General features: G+C 39.5%; 1 protein-coding gene across 2 annotated transcripts in view; it reads right to left on the reverse strand.

Moving 5' to 3' along the window:
* Window positions 1–23,925, reverse strand: part of LOC131043381 (membrane-bound O-acyltransferase gup1) — a 189,129-nt gene that overhangs the window by 125,217 nt on the left and 39,987 nt on the right. The gene's annotated exons all lie outside the window — the stretch shown is intronic.

The raw sequence follows: 23,925 nt of genomic DNA on the forward strand, positions 1-23,925 counted from the left end.
AAACCCTAATTAGGGTTTGTTACAACAAACTTCCTCAGCCAATGAGAAAATTACATTCAAAGGGTGAGGACCAATAGGAAGCATGGGTAGGTACACCGAAGTTTGTGCCGCCTGCGATAGATTAGATACATCGAATTTGGTCCTACTGAGGTGGACCAATCCGACCGAAGGAATGATGACTGGGATGCCACCTTGCCTAATGCTTGTGACTTGGTTGATCCTCCTCTGTCTTTAATATGATGAATGATGTACTTCCTTTGCTTGACCAGGCTTCCTTATTGTCAAGTCTTCCTTCTCCAATAGCATCTCGCCCTAAAATGCTGGCAAAGCCTTTCTTTGTTATCTTGTGGTTCCTTAGTGTGGTGAAGTGAAGGTTTTGGAGGTAGATGGCAACTCCTAGAACACATGCAGTCCACCTTTATGCCTTTGGAATGTCCTTGATAATGATGGACTAGAACAGGTCGTCCTTGTCTTGGTCTGATCCTCCTCCATCTACAAAACAAACCAAAAGATGATTAAGGACACGTGATATATTTATCCCGATCATAGCATTTCTTACCTTAAAACATCAACAAAAAGGCATTAGAATGAAATTCGCTCAAGATCCTCCCCAGGGACAGGCCCTATAAGAATTTCACTCTGGACCCTTTGGAAGGGTCGGAGCAAAATTTGCATTTCATCATCTCCTTACCTTGAACTTCCCTTGACCTTTGAATTGCTTTCTCCTGAAGACATCATTGATTTGACCTCCTAAAAGACCAAAAGAGAGGATTTTGCTTTGCACCTAGGCCAAGGACAGGACCTATTTGGAATTTCGCTCTGGACCCTTTGGAAGGGTCAGGAGCGAAATTTGCATTTTAGGACAAAATCTTCACATTTTGTGACCACAACTTGCTCAAATGCATGTCTAAGGATGCCTTTAATCTCAATCAACACTAGGCTTGATGCGAAATTGGAGCAAAATAGAGGTTTTAAGAATTTCGCTCTGGACCCTTTGGAAGGGTCAGGAGCGAAATTCACATTCTAACACAAATTCTATCATTTCTCTACTCCAAAATGCCTTCCAAGGCAAGCATACACTAGTCTTTTCTCCACCAAGGCCTAGGAATCCATCTCTTGACCTTCATCATGAGCAAATTAGGTGAAATTGAGAATTTCGCTCTAGACCCTTTGGAAGGGTCAGGAGCAAAATTCTTGACTTGCTTGTTTTCCTTCACCAAGGTCTATCGTTTTCACTTTGTTCTAACTTGCTTCTATCTCTCAACTTGCTTGACAACATTTATTGGGCCTCAAAAATGGCTAAAAGGAGAATTTTGCTAAAAAACATGGCCAAGGACAGGACCTATAAGGGATTTCGCCTTGGACCCTTTGGAAGGGTCAAGAGTGAAATACTTGTCCAAGCTTAGAATCTTCATTTTTGGAGGCAACAATCCATTCAAGGGCAATCCTAGGGGCATCCCCAAACTTCTCCCACCTTGGTCTAGGCTTAGCTTGGCATAAAAATAAAAGGAAAGGGTGTTTTAAGGAATTTCGCTCTGGACCCTTTGGAAGGGTCAGGAGTGAATTCCATATTTTGAGCTTATTCCTTCATTCCTCTCACTTCAATTCATCTTCGAAGGCAAGGTCACGCCACTTCACACCCATCCAAGCCATGAAAACCAAAGACTTGACTTGCTTTGAAGGGAAAATAGGTGATTTTAAGAATTTCGCTCTAGACCCTTTGGAAGGGTCAGGAGCGAAATCCTAGTTTTAGCTCAATTCCTTCAAGTTTGAAGATCACCAACAAGTCAAAGTCATGCCTAAAGACATCTCCCATCTTAATTCACCCTAACCCACACTTGGCTTGGCACAAAATTGAGAAAAAAGGGAGGTTTTGAGGAATTTCGCTTTGGACCCTTTGGAAGAATCAGGAGCAAACTTCCCCCTCTAGGACAAAATCTCCACCTTTTATTGCTTTCAATCATTCCTCGAGGCAAGAACATGTCCATCTTTCTTCCAACATGCCTTGGACACTAAGAACTTGACCAAACAAGGAAGAAAATGAGGTCCATGGAGATTTTCGCTCTAGACCTTTTGGAAGGGTCAGGAGCGAAAATCATGTTCTAGGCTTGATTCTTCATTTCTCCAACTCCAAACCACCTCAAAAAGCAAAGACATGTTATCTCACTTCCATCCACGCCATAAAGACCAAGGACTCGACCTCCTCTAAGGGAAAGGGTCCGGGGCGAAATTCTTGATCTTGGACAAAATCTTCACATTTTGATGCTTTCATTCACTTCCTAAGGCAAGAACATGTCAAAACCTTCTCAATATGCCTTATAAACTAAGATCTTGGTCTAGTCAAGGAAGAAGTGGTTGTCTTCAAAAAAATTTCGCTTTGGACCTTTTGGAAGGGTCAGGAGCGAAATTCAAGTTTTGGGTTGATTTCACACCTCTTTCCTCCTCAACTCACTTCAAACTTGATTTAACCAATTCCTTCTCACCACAATCAAGTCCACTTACCACCAAATTAGCTTGAAAACTTCGCCTTTCAATGCCTTAGGCAAAATAGGGGGGTCAAATGAGGATTTCGCTCTAGACCCTTCGGAAGGGTCAGGAGCGAATTTCCTCCTCCAGGCTAATTTCCATCATTTGTCACTTCAAACCTTCTTCCTAAGGCAAATATGCATCCAAGTCCTCCATACCATGCAATAAAGGTTTCAAACTTGGTCAAGACAAGGAGCAAAGCAGAGGAAATATGAATTTCGCTCTGGACCCTTTGGAAGGGTCAGGAGCGAAATCCATGTCTTAGGTCAAAATCTCCATTCCTCAATGCTTTCAATCACTTCCTGAGGCAAGAACATATCGATCTACCCCCACCATGTCCAAGGAACAAGGATGTTAGCCCAAACAAGGGAGAAAATAGTGTCTAGGGAGAATTTCGCTCTGGACCCTTTGGAAGGGTCAAGAGCGAAATTCACATTTAGGCTCAAATCTTGACTTCATTTCTCACATTTCTTCATCCAAACAAGCGTTTTGCCCTCAATAATGTCTGGGAATGAGTTAGTTCTAAGTTTGGGTCAAAGTAGAATGTCTTATGGAGAATTTCGCTCTGGACCCTTTGGAAGGGTCAGGAGCGAAATTGAAATTCGCTTTGGACCCTTTGGAAGGGTCAGGAGCGAAATTTGACATTTTGGTCTCTCCGGCAGGATTCATTAATGGAATATAACATTTACTTTAAGTTATATTCCATATATACTGTCAGGATGTTTGAAAGTGGCTTCAGACCTTCAGGAGTTACAATGCAAAATCTAGTTTTTGGAGGATTCTTCAATTTTCCAGACAGTCAAATTTCAGGATCAGGATGACATTCCAAACTTCATCACTCACCAAGCTTCATTGACCTCCTCAAACTCAAACAAGACACAATTAGCAACAAGAGCAAAACTTTGTCCTAAAGAAGACTTTCGAAGATGACCCTAACCTAGAGCACATGCTGACTCCCCCTGGCTCAAGCAGAGCTTGCTCTCTTAGTGATCCCTCTGGCAACACTCAGCATGCAAAGGCTAATAGACAAAACCCTAAAAGACCTAGAAACAAATCCCAAAAAGCAAAAAAATGGGGGTCTCCATTTGCAATGGGCGATGTGTGAATACGTCACAACAGAGCCTATATAAGCTTTCAGCTTGTCCAGTTCAAGCTCTCATTCATGAAGCACCTGAGTCAAGCAAGCTATGGCATAGAAGACTTGGACATCTTCATTTCCAAGCCCTTCCTGCCCTAGAGAAGATGCTTAAAGGTATGCCTAAACTTAGTCATATTCATGAGGATACATGTAAAGGTTGTGGTATGGGTAAAAACACTAAAAGTCCATTTTGTCAAAGTGAAAGTAGGTCTAAAGAGAAATTAGCTCTTGTGCATTCTAATTTATGTGGACCTATGTCTGTTGCTTCTCCAAGTGGATTGTTGTATTATGTAATCTTCATAGATGACTACTCTAGGAAAACGTAGATTTACTTTCTAAAGTCAAAAGAGTCTGATGAAGTCCTAGCTGAAAATCTATCCGGGAAAAGAATAAAAGTTTTAAGGTTTGACAATGGAGGTGAATACACCTCAGGTCGTTTTCATGATTTTTGTATTCAGGTAGGAATCAAGAGGGAGTTTGTGTTCCCTACAACCCTCAACAAAATGGGGTTGCAGAAAGAAAGAACAAATCTATAGTTGAGGCTGCGAAAGCTATGATTCAAGATCGGGACCTGCAGACTTTTCTTTGGGCCGAAGCATCTAGAACAGCAATATACATTCAAAATAGATGCCCTCACAATGTATTAGAGGATATGACTCCAGAAGAAGCATTTTCAGGGATCAAACCTGACATCAGCCACTTGAGGATCTTTGGGAGTCTAGTATATGCTCATGTACCCAAAGAGAAGAGAACCAAGTTGGAACCTTCTGGAAAGAGAGGAATTCTTGTGGGCTACAGCGAAACCTCCAAAGCATTCAGAATCTACATTCCAAGTCAGAAGTGTATTGAGGTTAGTAGAGATGTTACTTTTAAAGAAGATATTGCATTCAAAAAGTCTAAAGGTTCAAGTATGGAGATTGACAATGAAGTTCATGATAACCCTCAAAACGTGGATATTGATCATGATACTTGTTGTGCGTTCTCGACACACACCCCGACCTTGACGGGGACCCCCAATTTTTGTCTGCCCGCATGAGAGGAAGAGGACAAATCAAAATCGCGCAAAGGAGAACAAGCTTGCAAAATCGGCATTTAGGCCGAAATATAGAACAAAGTTCGAAGTTTGCAAAAGCCTCTTCTAGGCCGAAATTGGCAAAATAATAAAGTCACGTAAAATGATCATTTAAGCCTAAAACCACCCAGAAGCTCATAAATCGGCCTCTAAGGTCAAAAAGGCAAACACTTCAAGTTCCCAAATGACTCATGTGCCCGAGAATCATCGAAAATCTCCAAATCGCGCTATTAAGCCTCCAAATGGCCAAAAAGAACGAAGTTCAAAAGCCCGCAAATCAGCTTAAAGAGCCGAAAATGATAAATAGATACAAAGTCACACGATTTATTTCTTGCAGAGGGCAAAAGGGTTAACTCACGCATTTCCTCAAATCATAATTTTCATCCTGCGGGTTTGGCGAAAACAAATCTATCAAAACACACAAACTGCCTGGAATGAGAAAGATAGGGCATTTTATAAAGTCTCACATCTCAGTTGAATGGCCCGAAGGGAGGCAAGACGTCTTTCAAACCTTGCATTTTAATCGTGAAACCTAAAAATGGAGTGAGCGAAATCTTTTTTAAAAGGAGATATCCTTCGGGTTGAGCAAATAAACTTCTCACAAAGGCCTTGAAAGCATGAATTTCCCTCCTGGCTATTAAAGCAAAGTAAACAAATTCACCCTCTTAAAAAACGGATCTCGCAAAATACGAATTTGGCCGAAAAAATTAGGAAAGGGAGAACTCGTGCAAAGTTGTCTAAAAGGCCGAAATGGTAAAAGAGGCCAAGTTGTGCAAATTCACCTGATAAGCCAAAAATAACAAGGAGACCTTGGCACGTCATTTGGACCCAAAGGCCCGAAATCTCACATTTCGCCCAAATGACCTTAGAAGCCGAAAAAGTTAAAAAGGCTCTATCGCACCAAGAGGCATCAAAGGAAAAGATAAAAGTTTGGTGCCTTTTGAAGGTTCACGCATTTTCACTTTGGCCGAAGTCACCAGCAATTAGGCAAATATTCGAATCTTTAAAGCTAGGTGAATTGGCCAAAGTATTCAATGCGTGACCAAGGAGAACATTTAGACTAAAATCGCCCTTTCATGTCAAATTGGCCGAATTTAAACAAAGGGACGTTTAAAGCAAATCTTGGCGTATTTGTCTTAAATGTCGCGTTTTAATCCTAGAACCCTGATTTAAAAGGAGGGGACTTATATTGTTTTAAAAGCGAGCGTCTTCCACATTGGCCAACCAAAATCCCGATGTCGCTTAAAATATTTAATATTTGTTAAATTAATTTATTTAATTTTTCAAAATGATTAATTCAGGTCAAAATTGGTTGTTTGCAGATCAGCGTTAACCTAAAACACAAATCAAGGACCTAATCGCAACAAAGCCAGGCGTTGCTAATGAGGAACGCATTGCGGAGCGCAGGATCGAAGCAATATAGCACAGGGAAGCGCGCCACCGTCAAACGACAAGTTGAGATCCACCCTCAAGATCAAAGACGAAGAACATTCAGAATGCAACAAGTGCATGCATTCTCAAAAATGCACAGTTGGAAGAAATTCCAGAAAATCAGTTTAAAAACTGAACTGTTTTATTGTAAAAGAACTGCCTATGGGACCTGTTCAAGATATTTTAAAACAAAGGAACACAAGACAGTTATGTCCAACTACCAGATTGACCCGAATTGATGTCAAATAGTTGTAGGTAGTTGGAAATATGGTTGGAAGGATAACTGGGGATTAAATGGGTATGGGTTAAGGCTGCCAAGTTCTAGAAGGCAGATCAGGACTGTTGGATGCAATCAATCCTGGCCATCAATTCAAATTGTAAAATCTATAAAAGGCAGGGTGCCTCTCATTGTAAAGGGTTAGATTTTTTAGGGTTAGATTGTTAGATTCTAGTTAGATTTTAGTAGTTAGGAATAGAGTAGAACTGCTGCAGAAATTGTTGTAATGACAGCCAAAATCAATATACGAACATTCAAGTATGGTGTTTGTTATCTGGGTTTTCTTCTGTTTGTGTGGTTTAGATAGATCCTTTTTGGTGTGCAGGTATTTGATGGATTCAAGTTCATACCATTGGGGACATGCTAATTGTGTATCCCTGTGTATGGTTAGCCTGAGCCTTTAAAATTGTGTTTAGTTCAATTGCAAGAGTTCGTCTGAGCTACACCAGAATTAGGTGTTTGGGCATGCACCTGCAGTCTGAAAATCTTCCAAGTCCCCTTGAATATTGCACCATTCTTGTGAGGTTGAGAGTTATTAGGGCCAAGAAGGGATTGGTTATGTCAAATCGGTCTACCCGCATACCACTCTTGTTAATTTTAGGTCTCCTAAACCCTTCTCCTTTGCTTTTATTTCGCAGTCTAAGAATCGCAGCAAACCAGCTTGTCACAAAACGTAAGGCCCCTTGTGCTCCCAGCAAAACACATCGAACCACTGAGTTATCCCGCAGTCAAGAACTGACATTTGGAACCTTGAGGTTGTCCCCTTTGATCAACTAAAACAACATTAGGGATTCCTTATACAAGAGATAATAGGATACTCAGCTAGAACATTATATTCTGTGTTGGCCGGAGAGAGTTGTAGCAATACGATTTTAGCCACGTCAACAATATTAAGATTTAGAGGGAGTCTACAGAATCTAAAGAGCATGATGATCCAATTAAGCCTATGGATCCTACTGATGGACCTAGAGATATTACTATGAGCAAGAAGAGACCCCTTTGGGCAAGAAACACCGTACAAGAGGCAGAAAAGTTTGCAGCTCCAAGCGGCACATTCAGAGAAAGTAGGAGACCTTAGAAGTTCTCCAGCTATGTTGCATTGATGTGCAACATCATTGAGAGTGAACCTTCTAGCGTTGAAGAGGTCATGAACCAGCAAGCATGGAAGAATGCTATGGATGAAGAATATCAGTCTATCATCAAGAATGATGTTTGGGATATTGTGCCTAGACCCAAAGGTAAGTCAGTTGTATCTTCCAAATGGTTGTTTAAAATTAAACATGTTGCTGATGTAAGTATTGAGAAATACACAGCTAGGTTTGTGGCTCATGGCTTCTCTCAAAAGGAAGGCATAGATTATGAGGAAACCTTTGCCCCTGTGGCTCGATATACTTCTATCAGGACTCTTAATGCTATTGCCGCAACTAAGGGATGGAAGTTACATCAGATGGATGTAAAGACAACTTTTCTCAATGGAGTTCTTGAAGAAGAGGTTTACATAGAGCAACTTGAAGGCTTCGTGATCCATGAGAAAGAGTCTCATGTATGCAGATTAAAGAAAGCATTATATAGCCTTAAGCAAGCTCCCCGTGCTTGGTATGAAAGAATTGACAAGTACTTGGTAAGCTTAGGTTTCTGTAAGAATTATGCTGATCCAAATATTTACTTCAAGGTATTGTTGTGACCATTTCACACATCGCCCCATCGCAAATGGGGACCCCCTCTTTTTGCTTGTTTTTCGCTCGTTTTTGCTTTCGTTTCTAGGATTTTGTTAGTCAGTTAGTCATCTGGGTTTAGAGTCAAGCCTTAGGGTTTTAAATTTTGTCCTTTCGGGCCAGAATCCAGTCGCTTTTGAGAGTTTTTGAGTTCCTTTTCTAGAATGCAAATTTTGAATGCAATGAATTCGCCAAAATGGTCTAATTTTCAATTGGAATGTTGAGGCAGAGCTTTAATTTGTCTAAGTGTTGAAAGTGAAATATGAATTTTTGTCCGATTGAATATTTTGACCAAATTTTTGACCTTTTTTGATTTTGATCCTGGGCATTGGAATTGATTTGTTTTCGCCTCGTGAAGTGTTAAAATGTGAAAAATCATGTTATTTTGGCCTGTAGGAGCAAAATTGCTCCTGTCCCTCAGTGAAGGACGGGAGCTCATTTTCAAATATCTCACTATTCCTGCAGGGTCAAGATGAATTACGAATTGGAAATGATAGAGAGAGGCGAGATCTTTCCATTGAATATAAATTGAAGATTTTCATGAACACAGAAATGCCTCCAGGAGAAAAATCGCTCCTGTCCCTCAGTGAAGGACCGGAGCTACAAATCAAATTTTGCCTTGTCCTCACAAGATTTCGATGACTTAACAATTTGAAAGGGTCCGAAGGAAGATGCTTTGCCAAATGAATATAATTTGAGATGCAAAAATGAAGGAGAATGACCCAGAATGCTAAAATCGCTCCTGTCCCTCTCCAAGGGACCAGGGCGAGGTACCTTGTAGCTCTCGTCCCTCTCCCAGGGACCAGAGCGATGTCCTTCATTAGACAGAATCCAAGCAAAAGTCAAGGCAAGTTTACGTTCAAAGATAAGGGAAAACATGAGATGGACGCGTTGAATACAAATTAAAGATTTTTTGGACGTCCACTAGGGTCCTAACTGCCTAGCTCGCTCCTGTCCCTCAGGAAGGGACCAGAGCGATTTTGGCCATAATTGCTTTTCTTGCAAAGTCACAGATGATGTCAAGGCATGGACAAATGGAGTGAAGAAGGACGAGTCCGTTGAATATAAACTTGGAACCTGGCAAAGTGAGGTAAAGGCTACAAAAGGAGGATCGCTCCTGTCCCCCTCCAAGGGACCAGGGCGATACAATGGTGATGTTACTTCCTATGCAATTTCAAGGACGATCCAAGTCAAGACAAGGTGGCGAGGGACATTTCAAGGCGTTTTTAGCAAGCACAAACATTCAAAGGTCGTTATAATGAAGAGATTTGCACCCTAGGACCTAGTTCGCTCCTGTCCCTCTCCAAGGGACCAGGGCGATGTTAGATGCATTGGCCATTTCATGCAAGTTTTTACGTAAGGACAAGATGTTGCAATGTTTTAGAGGGTCCATGGTATGATAAAAAGATGATATGCAAGGGTTTTGAACGTAAAATGATCATCATTTTGAGCATGGAGACTATATCGCTCCTGTCCCTCTCCAAGGGACCAGGGCGATTTGCTTTGGATTCTTCGTTTTGCTTCAAGTACGTGCTAAGTCAAGACTCCATAAGGATAAACAAGGTTCAAGCCATCATTTGAAGATAACATGCAAGAGTTTTGAACGTCCAAACATTGCTAATCAAGGTAAAAGCTCATATCGCTCCTGTCCTTTGGACAAGGACCAGGGCGATCCTATCAAAAGCGCTCATATTCCTCCAAAATCGAAACAAGGCGAGGTTAAGCGAGGCAAGGGACGACATTTGGAGGACATCACAATGAAGATCGAAGATCAAAAATGCAAATTAAACGTGAAAAAATGAAGATCGCTCCTGTCCTTTGGACAAGGACCAGGGCGATGAACATCCAAAAGGGACCCATGAACGCACACAAGGCAATCAAATTCGAAGGACCATCAAAATGATCAATTTTCAACGTGGAGATGAAGGAGTTGGACGTAAAAAATGCAAAAATCAAGACAAAAATGGTGAATCGCTCCTGTCCCTCTCCAAGGGACCAGAGCGATGAGGTACGTCCCTTTGTTTTCATAGTTTTGGCGCCAAATAAACAAATTCAAATTTCCTTAAATGCTAAGTTCGATAAAAAATTGAAAATCCTATTTAAACTAGCATTTAATATGGCGTTGATCTTTTATTAATTATTTTTGCCTTTAAAAATCGAAATTTGAAAATTAAAAAATATAAGGCATTAATAATTAATCAATTAATTAATTAATATAAAATCGATTTCAAGGGCTCATGTATCCAAGTCGGCCTTCTTATTTTATTAAAAATCATTTAAAAATCATTTAAAAAGGTGTTTTTATCTTCAAGTCGGCCAAAGGGGATGAAAGGGTGAAAGCGCTATATAAGGGGAGTGAAAGATTTCGTTTTCACACAATCATTTTTTTTTATCCTTCATGCGAATTGAGGAAAAGCGAAGATAGTGCGAAGTGTTTCATGTGTGTGGAGTGCGAATTAAGTTGAAAACCAAAGGTGGCGCTAACATCAAAGGGTGGTGCGATATCTTGAAGACTTCATTGGAGCGAATTTGCCATGGATTAAAGACCACGTCGAAGGTGCGAGACTTGGAGATTTGTTTGTGCGAACTTGAAGATCCATTTGAGCAAATTGACAAAGGCGATAATTGAAGATCACGTTGAAATCCGAAAGGTGGCGAAGTTGATTTTTTGAGGAGACCACATTGAAAATCTATTTTTACCTCAATTTTGCCTAGGCGATCTTTTCCTTTTTGCATTCTAGAGTTAGCTCTCTATTGAGGTATGGCGATTTAATTATTATTGCTTTATTCTTTCATCGTCATATTTTAAATTTTGAAGTTTTGAATTTTGATTTTCTTAGCTCAATCGTTGTTTTTTTTAGGAAATGATAACTCTAGAGACTTATTATGACGTTTCCTAAAAAACTTCTCTCTCTTATTTATGTTATTCATTGCAAAATCAAGTTCTTATAATGAAATGTTGTGTAGGTATGGCGACCCCAAAGGCGGGAGCATCCACCAGCCGCTCAGCTCTCATGAAAGAAGATCAGAAGACCGAAGAGGTGGAGACCAAGATCGTGTCAAAGTGGAGCAACATTGGAGATACCAACTTGGGGAACTTTAGCACGAAGAAGTTCCGAGAGGTCCCTTACATCGACAAGCCATCACCTGTCGTCCGGAGAATAATAGAGAGTGGCCTCATCAAGGCGGCCGGTTTTCCTCCAGCTATTCAGTGCCACGAGTTGATGATCGAGTGTGCCCGTCACTACAATCCACAGTCCAGGACAATTGTGTCCAATGAGGGAAACACTTTGGCGTACCTTTCAGAGGAAGCCATAAGTGAAGCCTTCCATCTTCCAGAACACAGGGACATGATATACAAGAGCATTGAAGGAGCCAGATCAGTGTACGATGATGATCCAGATGCTTGCCTAAGCATAATCAATAAGAACTGGCTACTTAAGAGTCGTCCCCGTCTAAGCAAGGTACCGAACACACCGCATCGGATTGATTTCCAGGAGGAGTACAGAGATTTGATTACCATGCTCAACAGAGTTACAGGAGCACCTCATGCCTTCTATTTTGAAAAGTGGATGTTTTACTTCATCCAGGTGATTGTTCAAGGAAAGGGTACAATACATTGGGCTAGGATAATTAGCCATTACTTAGACGTACAGTTGAGGAGACTCAGGGCTACTAAGTCCTTCCACATGAGTTCATACGTCATCTATGCTTTGATCAGGAGTGTTGAGTACGCAGGACTACCTCACAGAGGAGTGATTGGAAGAGGACCCGGCGAGGTCAGAGCTTGTGAATCCTATACTTACTTGCATCATCCGCCAGGGAAGAACTACAAGTTAGTCAATGATACTTTCACGATGAACATCACAAGGACGTTGCAAGGTGGAATTCACAACAGATTATCTCAGGATGCCCAGGAGTTCATCAAGAGGTACGGTGCTTGGTTCATTCAGTTTCCCAAGTTCACTTACATTAGAGTACATGGATGTCCTTTACCTCCATACATGTTGCCAAGATATCCGACAGACAGAATTGTGTTACTTGAAGTAACAAGGCAATTGGCAACGTATGTGAAGGCATTCAGACACAGACATCAGAATGGAGTTCAGGTACCTATTATTTTGGGTAATTCAGTTGAGGTATGTCCTAATGTCTTAGCCATGGATGACGCAAAGAAGGAGTTAGCCTTGCATTCTTTTTCATCTTTTGCTTGGAGAGAGAGTTTTGATCCCCATGGACATTTAGAGGAGACGGTCGGTAGAAGATTTAAGCATGAGCACCAGATTGAAGATTTTATGATGAACCTCCTAGATGATCTTGAAGTGAAACGAAAGATACATTCTAGATTGCCTTTGGATTTCATCAGGAAATGCAGGATTTACAGAGTGGCCGACCAAGCTCAAGACAATGGCAGGCACATCCAGTCTTCCTATGATAGAGAAAGCAAAACAATAAGGTTGGATTGGAATGAGCCCGAGGCCGTGGATTTAGATGATTTGATGGCACCAGTTTTGTCTTGTACTCGCAGATGGGTAGACGTTCAGCATCAGAAGTTGAGAGAACAAGGCATAGCTATGTCTTTTACTTTGGAAGAAAAACTAGCCGAAGGTGGAGCTAGCGTAAGTGAAGGCAATCCTAATCCTAGGAATTCGGGTGAAGGTAACCTTCGATGTGCCAGTGAGGGCAATCTCCATCCGAGAGGTTCGAAGAGAAAGGAAAGATCAGAAAAGAAAGAGCCTTCCAAGAAAAAGCAAGGTGCCAACAAAGATCAAACACCAGGTACTTCTTCCAGACTAGAGGATAGAACAATTCGAGTGGAAGAGTCCATGGAGTCGATGGTACAGAAGGACAGGCACAGCATGTTTCATCAGATGGATCTCTCCAAGACTATGATTTAGAAGAAAATAATGAAATGACATCTCCTCCCAGACAAGAAGAAATAGTACATAAAGAAATTCAAGTTCAAGAGACAAGATCGAATATCCCAGATTGGTTGAAGGAAAGATTGACTAAGGTGATCGTAGTTGAGGACGAAGACAGTGCAATTGATTTAGAGAGCCTTGTTGGACGTTCACATGTGATAACAGAGAAGAAGAAGGCTACAAAGATGTCCAAGATGATTCGAGATGAGACTGGATTCAGAAAACTGCAGATAGCTACACTGGCAGCAGATAAATATGAGGATGAGATCCTAGCAGAGGACTATCATATACAGACTATTGAGTTAGGACCGTCCACAGCAGAGCAGACAATGGATGATGCTACCGACACATTTGAAGCATTGAAAGACAAGCTTAGAGAAGAAGTGGAAAAGAATAGAAAGCTTGAGAGAGAGAGAGGTGCATGGAGGACATATTTCAGTCACATCAATGAACCTTTGGGACGTCAGGATCCAGTTAGATCACCAGTGCAGGCATTGCCCCTTCAATCAATCAATGAAGCAGAGAGATTCAGGAACCTAGTCCAGCGTACATGTAGTTGGATGGATAGATCTCATACAGTGGCCATAGAGTTTGTTACAAGGATGTCGAAGATCACTCATCAGGCTATCCAAGTTCTTGAGATAATCCACAGATTGATGGTAACAGTAGCTGCATTTGCCCATACCAAGGACGTTATCATCCCTGTCTTGAAAGTAATAAGACACACATCCAGAAGAATTTTAGCGCAAGAGAGGATCTTAGAAGGTGATTCTCACAGTTTGTTTCAATGGTCAACCTTACTCCATATAAAGAGTGTTCTCTTCGAGGACATCAGTATTAGATGTGGCCAAGTTGAGGAGGTGATCAATCCGATCCAGGACAGAGTATTTGAGGTACTTCGTACTATTCTTGGCAGAAGGATCGAGGTCGAGACAGATGTGGATATGCAAGAATTTGAGGATAGAATCAAGATCATCTTTCGCAAGGATGCAGATGTTACAGATGAGCAGTATGATCAAATGTATGCCACCTTGCTCCTGATTGATAGAACGAAGGAACTTGAATCTACTTGGGACGCAGCTCTTCTAGATGCATTCGATCAGGTCATCCACTTAGAAGAGAGTATCAAGAATCTTCCCGAGATTCCAGTCACAGAAATCGAAGGAATCGTGACAAAATTCATTGCATATGCTAAGAAAGAGAATTGGAAAGGGAATAAGATTCTAGATGAAAGGTTGTTACAGATGACATGACATCTTATTTCTCATTGGTTGATACCTCCTAGGTTTTTGTGCCGAATTTAATATTTGGCTATGCATTTAATATTGTTCAGTAAAAAGGAGGTCATTTGTAACAAACCCTAATTAGGGTTTAGGTGTCATGATCTTATCCGTTGATTTACTTTCAATCTGGACCTTTCATTGTAATTGGGGATGCTATATATACCCCCATTTTTCATTTCATTGAAAAATAGTAATAGTTGATGTAATAGAGAAGAGAGATTAAAGCTAGAAGCAATTTTATTTTGTAGCAAGATTGAGTCTTGAAGAGAGAAATTCAAGCAATTGTTGTACATGATGACTTGGAAATCAATAAAATATTGAAGTTATGGTGTTTTGTTGCAAATTTCTTGAGTTATTTTCATGGTTGTTTGATACACTTGAATCGTGCTCAATCGAGGTAGTCGTTAATTTGAAAGACTAAGTGTGAGATTTGATATTTGGTAGGATTCGCAATCCAAACCACTAGCTTCTTGCTGATTGTAGGAACGCCTTGCGTGGTCGACTGGAGAACACTTTGAGTCCTTAATCTTCAATTATCATTGTGTCTTGGATATGTACCTTCGTAGTAGTGTCCTTGGTCTTTGATGCATTGAACACCATTATATTACCTTAGAAGATCGCACTAATTTCAATTGAGTTGTTATCTTATGGCAAAATTGAAGTTGATTGAGTCTTGCCAAATCTCGTCCATGCTAAGTCATTCATAGGGTTAGGCTAGATTAGACCTCTTAAACCCTATCCTTTTGCTTTTTTTTGAAAGTTCCTTTAGTTTAGTAAAATCTTCGAGCTTTAGAATGCGTAAGACCCCTTGGAGGAAACAGCAAATCACATCATACCACTAAAAAGCTTGTCCACACGTGGAGACCCCACTAAAAGAACCTTGGAGTCTACCTAACTGATCCTTTACGCGAATCTTCAGCAGTTAGAGACTATTTTCTCAAGAGAGGATAAGATGCCTTTAGGTATTTTATTCTGTGTATGATTGTGTATAAAATACACGTCAACAGGTATTCAATGGTGAGACGTTAATTCTGGTTTTATATGTTGATGATTTATTTCTGACTGGAGAAGATCATCTCATTCTTAGATGTAAGAAAGAACTGACTTCAGAATTTGAAATGAAAGATCTAGGTCTCATGCATTTCTTTCTAGGGTTAGAAGTATGGCAAAGACCTAAAGAGATTATTCTAAGTCAAGGAAAATATACAATTGATATTTTGAAGAGATTTGGAATGTTAGATTGTAAATCTATGTCTACTCCTATGGAATTAACTTGAAGAAGTTGAGTGAATCTGCAGCTACTTCATATCTTGTGGATCCTACTGAGTATCAGCAGTTGATTGGATCCTTGATGTATCTAGTTAACACTAGACCTGACATTTGCTATGCAGTGAGTGCTCTCAGTTAGTTTATGTGTGAACCTAGACAGATTCATCTAGTTGCAGCCAAGCATATCTTGAGATACTTGCGTGGCACAATTGGATATGGATTGAAGTACTCTTCCAACACAGTAATGAACTTGGAAGGTTATTCTGATTCTGATTGGGCAGGAAGTGTCACTGATTGTAAGAGCACTTCTGGAGTTTGCTTCAACTTGGGATCCGCTATGATTTCCTGATGTAGCAGGAAACATTATTCAATGGCATTGAGTACTGCAGAAGCATAATGCATTGTAGCATGTGTGGCAGCTAGAGAAGCAGTGTAGCTTCGAAAACTCCTTGCAAGATTGTTTCGAAACCTTGGGGGCCTACAATTATCCATAGTGATAACCAGAGCTATGTGAACCTTTCTGCCAATCCAAGTATTTCATGACAAAACAAAGCATGTGGAAATCCAATATCACTATATCAGGGATATGGTACAAAATAATGTTGTTCAGCTAAAGTACATTAGTACTGATGAGCAAACAGTAGATGTTCTCACCAAGCCTCTTGGGCAAGTGAAGTTTGCATACTTTCGAGATAAGCTTGGAGTTGTGGAGAATGAAGCTCTAGCTGAGAGGGAGTCTCAGCATCAATGATACATTGAGATGTATCTTCCACCCTCTACGAGTAGGCATGGTGGATCCACCCTCTACGTGTAGGTATGGTGGATGTCATGGAAGAAATTCCATGATGAACTTGTTCACCCTCTGGGACCAGCTATGGTGAACATCATGTTGAGATGACAATGAGCACTTATGTGCCCCACCCTCTGGGAGTAGCCATGGTGGTAGTCACTATGTGACTCAAATATTTAGAAGGTATCCTCCCTAGCTAAGAGGGAGTGTTGTTTTGTAGCTAGGTTGGATCCCTTCTAGGGCCGACCTAGTACATAAAATGCTAAGTGGCCTATCGGCCTTAGCGTTTTGGAATATAACCCTATTTGAGCGATGGGTGTAACTTGTATAACTCGCTGTTATATGTAACTTGTAATAATGATATAGGTCAACACCTATTCATATAACTTGTAAAGCATTTGAAATTATATTGTATCTTGCGCCAAAATACACAAGGTCGACCAAGGGTTATTGAATGTGTCATCTCCTATATATGAAAAGTGATTTGAAGATCACAAGCAATCAATTACAAGTGCATTATCACTCTCATATGCGACTGATCTCTGCACTTGTGAATCTTCCTAGGGCAGTAAATACTTGTCTCTGCATCAGCGAATTTGCCTAAGGTGGAAAGAACCTATGTTACTGTTGGCGAGGTCATTCTAAGGCTGAGCGAATACTATCCTAGGCTATTGAACTTGTCTCAGACTTGGCGAAGTATCTTAGGATTGTCGAATTCAGTCTCAGATTAGCTTACTATAATAGCAACCTACATATACATTCAGTCCTCTATCTTCAAATAAGTTTCGCTCTAGTTGATGTGTGCCCTAAAGGAGGGTAAAGATTGTAATATGCTACTTCATTTATTCTAATCAGATCTGAGACATTTCTTGTTGGGTTTTCCACCTCCAAGAGGGAGGTTTTCCCAGGGTATCATTGTGTTATGCGTTGCATTTGTGCTTTATGTTTTTACTTTCAGTCTAATTGCTAAAATTAACAATGATCACCCATTTGACACTCTTCATCCCTCATTTGTTAGATTTAGAATTAAATGATAGGTCACAAGAAGAAGAAAGATAAAAGAACAGTTAGAGCATATAATTACAAGGAAAAGTATCTACCATCTCCTTATCATCATTTCTATAACCCTCAAATATGCCTCTAGAACAGCACTTCCCAAACGTACAAGAGGGTAATATTGCCAAATGTTGTGTTTGATGCACTATAGAGCGACATAAGAACTAAATTTTTGTTGCCATGTATATCAAATTCCCTAAAAATGGATTTAGTGCTTTAAAAAGCAATAAAGGTAAATGTTAAAGTTATCTTTTATTAGCTAATAATTATTTATTTAATTATTAGTCTATTATACTCTAAGCTTAAGCTAAACTTAGGAATTTTATAATTCTTTAGGGTTTTCACCTCTGGGGTTTCGAGTATCTTTTTATAAGGATTCTCTCTTTGTATTTTCATAACAACTGTAATTATTGAATTGCATTCTTGTTGCGCAATCAATATGACTCCTCTTTTCTGGATCTTTGAATTCTGGACTCCATAGCTTTTTTGCTTCTCCTTTTGCGACAGGTTTGCATGCAGGTGATCTTTGGGAGCTGTAGAGTTGATTTTTCCTCAACTCCAATATGGTATCAGAGCTCTAGATCTGCATGCCCCTGTTCTCTTCATGAGAGTTTTTGGCCCTTGTTCTTCAAATCTGTGTATTCGGGGGTTTGTGCAGTTGTTTTTTTCCATTTCTGGGGGTAGCTGATTTTTTAGTGCATTTTGGTGCCAAAAGGACCTCACGGTTGGATTCAGGAGGCTGTTTCCACGAATTCTGATATAAAATTCAATATGTTTTGGTGTTAGGTATTCTGGAGGCAAAAAAAAAATTAAGCCCCAAGCCCTACAACCTCGTGCACACAGATCGAGAAAAAAATTGGGCAGTTCAACGGCTTACCCAAGTCGAATTTACAAAAAAAAAAAAATTTTGCAAAACCTTTACACAAAAGGTTAGTTTTTTTTTTTTAAAACAAAAAAAAAAGGCTTTTTTGGGGGGTCGCGACCTGTGTAGGTCCGTACGGCCTGCAACAGATCGTGGAGCCCGCTCCTCCCAGCCGACGATTTGTTCACCGCCGCCAAGCTCCGCTGCCGCCCGGAAACCCCACCAGCCGCAGGGTCCCCCTAGCCACCGAGCTCTCACCGCCCAGAAACCCCGTCGGCCTGTTTCCGGCCCCTCCCTTGTTTTTTCGGCAATGAAGATTTTTTACAGGCCCCGGATTTTTTTTTCCAGCGAGCTTTTCCAGGCAGATTGGTTTTTTGGTGGTGACGGCCATACGGCCATCAAAATTATGCTCGCAGTCAGATGACATCAGCACTGTGTGGGCAGCCTTCAGGCCCCTTCTGGGCCCATCTGAAGCACCTTCAATCTTTTGGCCATACGAAGACGTTTTTCGACAAATCTTATATCGTCGAAAAGCTCTTTCCGAGCTCTATCCAGATCTGGAGGTTTGAATTTTTTATTTTTCTTTTTTGATGGTGTTTTTATTGTCAAAGCCAAAGGTTCATTTTTGCACTACGGAAGACGTAACTTGAGCATTCGAACTCCATTTTTCAAAAACTTTATATCGTTGGAAAGCTTGTTTTGTGTTCTTTCCATTCATATGAGTGTTCTTTCCAGATTCTGCTCCAGGTATATTTTATTCAGTTTTTTGCTTTTCAACACTCTGGTGAATATCTTGGATGTTTCAGGTCCTGGGATCTCTTTCTTTGAGTAGGATGTCTCGTCTTTGGCTGTTCTTTTTGTTTCCAATCTTTTGTCTCTTCTGATCATTGTAGCATTTTATTTATGCAAAAGCACTGAGATAAAGTGCCACCATGCATTGTATACTTGAGATCTTGCACATCTTGTGCCTTATTGTACATGCACTACTTATAAAGTGCCATGGGAGAGTTGATGTTTGCCTTTGTTTACCATCTACCTTTGTCAAGTGAGTGTTCCTTCCATGACATTCGCCTCATGATGTGTGTCAAGTGAGTGTTCCTTCCACGACACTCTGTACTTTCTCTGCACCTTCGATGTTCCTGGTTCTTTGTCATGCAGTTCTTGTTGGCCATTCTTTTTAGTGTACCTGTCCCTCTCCCTTTCCAGCATTATGGCGAGGTTTGTTCTGTTATTCTAATGCTTCCTTGGTTCAATTTATCAACTCTTCAGGCTTTGGTGTTTCATGCCATCTGTATCCTCGAGTTCAGTTCTTTGTCTTTGTTTGTCATTTGATTCGAGTAGTGTCATTTGAGGGCACTCATGCAGATTACAGTCTTCTCTACCTGGTCATGTTCTATTTCAATGGAGGTTCTTCAGATCAGCAGTTACTCTTCGACAGTGTTTGCAGCTATTTCATGCTTCAGTGGTGTTCTTCATGCTCTTTTTTTTTGTTCCTATCTTCTGGAACACTCTTGTTTAGAGGCTTCTTAGTCCTTCACTTGAGCTTTCATCTCTTCTTGGAGAGGAGTTTAGTTCCCACGGGGTTTTCTCCTTTTTCTCCACTTTACAGAGATTTTATTGTACTTGGGTACCTCATCAGGCCTAGTTGTCAGGACCCATTGTTGCTTTCCTGCATTTTTTACATGCTTTTTTAGTCCTTAGTTGTTTTTTAGCTACTCCCTAAGTTCATCTTAAGAGGGGGTGTTAGAGTTATCTTTTATTAGCTAATAATTATTTATTTAATTATTAGTCTATTATACTCTATGCTTAAGCTAAACTTAGGAATCTTGTAATTCTTTAGGGTTTTCACCTTTAGGGTTTCGAGTATCCTTTTATAAGGATTCTCTCTTTGTATTTTCATAACAACTATAATTATTGAATTGCATTCTTGTTGCACTATCAATATGACTCCTCTTTTTTGGATCTCCGAATTCTGGCCTCCATAGCTTTTTTGCTTCTCTCCTTCTGTGACAGGTTTGCATGCAGGTGATCTTTGGGAGCTGTAGAGTTGATTTTTCCTCAACTCCAATAGTAAACATTTATAATGTTAAATGCTTACTAAATATCAAGGATTGTTAGGTTAGTAAGTAGTAAGTACACCCTAACAGTTACCATTAGCCATAAAAAATTAGATTTAGACTTTCAGTTACAGTGTCCCAAAAAAACCCTAAGGTTAGGGTTAAAGGCATACTTGCTAACAAAGACCCTAACCCTAAATGCTTAAAAAATAGCATTCAAGATTAAGGCTAGGCCATATTTGCAAGCAAAACAGCAACAGTAACCCTAAAATCTAAAAAGGATTTCAAGGTTTTGATTTAGCATTAGGATTATTTTAGTAAACCCTAACCCTAAACAATAAAACCCTATCTTCTTAGCATTTTTTATTAGGGCTAGAGCCTATTTACTTAGTATTTTTGGTCAAAGTTAAGGCCTATTTGCTAGCATAAAAACCCTAACTCTACCCAAAACCATCCTAACCTTAATTAAAAACTGAAAACCTTAACCTTTGGTTAGGATTGCTTACTAGCAAATCCACCCTAACCCCTGTTAAAATAATATCAATATCTTCTATAATGGTCATCTTCTATTTTTAAGCAGTCATCTTAGTTGTCAACTTATTTAGCTTTTTAGCTTTTTAGTCGACTTATTTAGCTTGTTAAGTTAGCTTTTTATTATTTAGCCTTTTAAGCTATATTTAGCTTTTTAAGCTTTTTAGCTTATTTTATTTCACTTTAACAACTAGTTCTATTTATCGAACATCCTCTAGTAACCTCTATATATACGTGTGTATATCGTTCAATGTAATTATCATATTATTGAATCATTCATTCAATTTATTTTTCATGGTATCAAAGCATGGAAATTAAAAATTTCGTAAATTTTTGTTATTAAAATTTTTTCTAAGTTTTTATTGAAAGAGATTTTTTTAAAACTGTTTTTTTTTTTTTTTTAAAAAGAGCAGGTTTTTTTTCTCTTCCTAAGCGGATTCTTTTTTATTTTTATTTTTTTGTAGGTTTAATATTTTCCTAGGGTTTTTGTGATTTTCAACTAGGGTTTCGACCCTACAGTTCTAGTCAAAATTTTATTCTGGTTGCATATTCTCGATGGGTTTTTCGAGACCTCATATAGGTCATCGTCATATTTTTCTGGGTGCATCGTTTTTGTGCCTCGATTTTTGAGCCGTCGAATCTGCATTCTGATTTTAGATTCTTGGTGGGTTTTTCGAGAGCTTTTTTGGGTTGGTCTCAGATTTTTATGGGTGCCTCGTTTTCCATGCCTCGAATCTTGTGCCAACAAATTTACCTTGGAATTTAAAAACAGTCCACGATTTTTGCTAATTCTGTGGACGTCGAGAATTTTGGTGTCTTCTGGGCGTTGTTTATGCTGTACATCTGACCTAGGATTTCTGCGCTTATTTTTTTTGCATTTTTTTTGGAAAAAAAAATTGTCTATATTTTTTTGGTTTTTTTTACAAAAAAAATCAGAGGTATTTTTTTATTTTCTGCAAATTATTTTTTTTTTTTATTATTTTCAGGAAAAATTTCAGGTTTTAAGTTTGCAGAAAATTTTAATTTATGGGTTTCTTCCAAACCTCAAAATTCATGCTTTGGAATTTGTGCCAGAATTCTCCTCCAAGGTTTCAGTTTTTCCAACAATTGCTTCTATTTTGATTTTTTTTAATCAGATTCTTTTGTCTCTTGCTTTCACTTGGTTGACCTCGTTCAACCTCGATTTCCATGATGGCATCTTTGACCAACATCATGTTGGAACACAGTCAGAAGTTCAATGGCCTCAACTACAACACCTGGAAACAACGCATGTTATCGATATTTGAATATCGTTGCCTCGATCAAATTGTTATTGGCAAGCTTCCTCGTCCTACAACAGCAAGTGAAGATCAAGACAAACATGATACGAAGAATCGAGAGGTTGTCATGCTTATCATACTCTCAGTCACAGATGATCAACTCCCTCAGGTGCCTTCATGAAACGTCTAACAAGAGAAGAGCTTTCTTTCTGAAGAATATGTTGTTTTCTATCATGATGGATGAGAAGTCTTCTATCCAAGCACATCTCACGAAGATCAAGGAGATCCATGACCAGTTGGAAGCTATAGGCCTAACCATGGTGGAAGAGGATATGGTAGTGATCACGTTGAAAAGCCTTCCCAAATCGTACAAGCATTTCATTGATACTCTCAATATCTCATCTACTAGTGTTGATCTGAAGTTTCTTGATCTCTACAACAAGCTTCTACAACAGGAACGATGGAAGCAGCAGTTTGGAATCAATGCTAGTTCGTCCACTGAACAAGCCTTCACAGCTACAGTTTTAGATCAAAACAAGGGTAAAGGTCAGTCCTTCCAGCAGAAGGGGCAAGGTCAATATTCGCAGTCTTCAAAGAAGAAAAGTGTACAATGTAACTATTGTCACCAGTTTGGCCATATGAAGAAAGATTGCAGGAAATTGTTGGCATCTGTGCAATCTAGGCTAGAAGGGTCTCAGGAATAGGAGCAAGCTCATGTTGCAGAGCATTCTAGAGAGGAGTCAGCCTTCTATGCTTTGTGATAAGCAAATTTCCTGTTTGGTTGGTTTTCACATTTTTTTTCCTCAAAAATTGTTTACAAGGTTTAGAATTTTTTCCTTAAAAATTATTATCTCTCATCCGCAAAGCTTGCGTGAGATTTCAAAGTTTTCATAATTTTTTACGATTTTTTTCCTCAAAAATCATCTGTAATACATGAAGTTCGCGTGGGATTTGTGATTCGCAATGTTCTCTGGTTTTGATCGATTTTTCTCCTCAAAAATCGAGCTTTGTTGCAATTTGTTTGGGTTGCACCGGCCAAGGCGAACATCTGCAATCGTGGTATCTTACAGTCAGTTTTGGTGTTGGTACTCTTCTGCAAAAGGGTTTGCTGATTTTTTCCTCAAAATCATGGTTTTAGGCTTTAGTAATTCGCATGTGCCAGATCTCTAATTCGCGTGTGAGGGTTACATTAGCTTGGATGGCTTTTGGTACTCTTGGTCATTTACATTCTGCAAATCCTGGGAGGGTCTCCGTAGCAGCAGATGTTCTTTGCATTTGTGATCATAACACCTGCAGTGTCTTCTGTAGGGTATTGAGTACAATGACCATTAGGGAGGGTGTTAAAATAATATTAATATCTTCTATAATGGTCATCTTCTATTTTTAAGCAATCGTCTTGGTTGTCGACTTATTTAGCTATTTAGCTTTTTAGTCAACTTATTAAGCTTGTTAACTTTTTATTATTTAACCTTTTAAGCTATATTTAGCTTTTTAAGCTTTTTAAGCTTTTTAGCTTATTTGATTTCATGTTAACGACTAAAACTATTTATAGAACATCATCTTGTAACCTCTATATATACGTGTGTATATCGTTCAATGTAATTATCCGATTATTGAATCATTCATTCAATTTATTTTTCAACCCCAACCAATAATGTTGAATTTTTAGCATTCAGTGTTTGAGGGTTGGAGCTAGGTTTGTAGTAAGCATTAGAAAAACACCATAGGTTTCGAGTT

The sequence above is a fragment of the Cryptomeria japonica genome, chromosome 3 (assembly GCF_030272615.1).
Source record: "Cryptomeria japonica chromosome 3, Sugi_1.0, whole genome shotgun sequence".
Taxonomy (NCBI): Eukaryota; Viridiplantae; Streptophyta; class Pinopsida; order Cupressales; family Cupressaceae; genus Cryptomeria; species Cryptomeria japonica.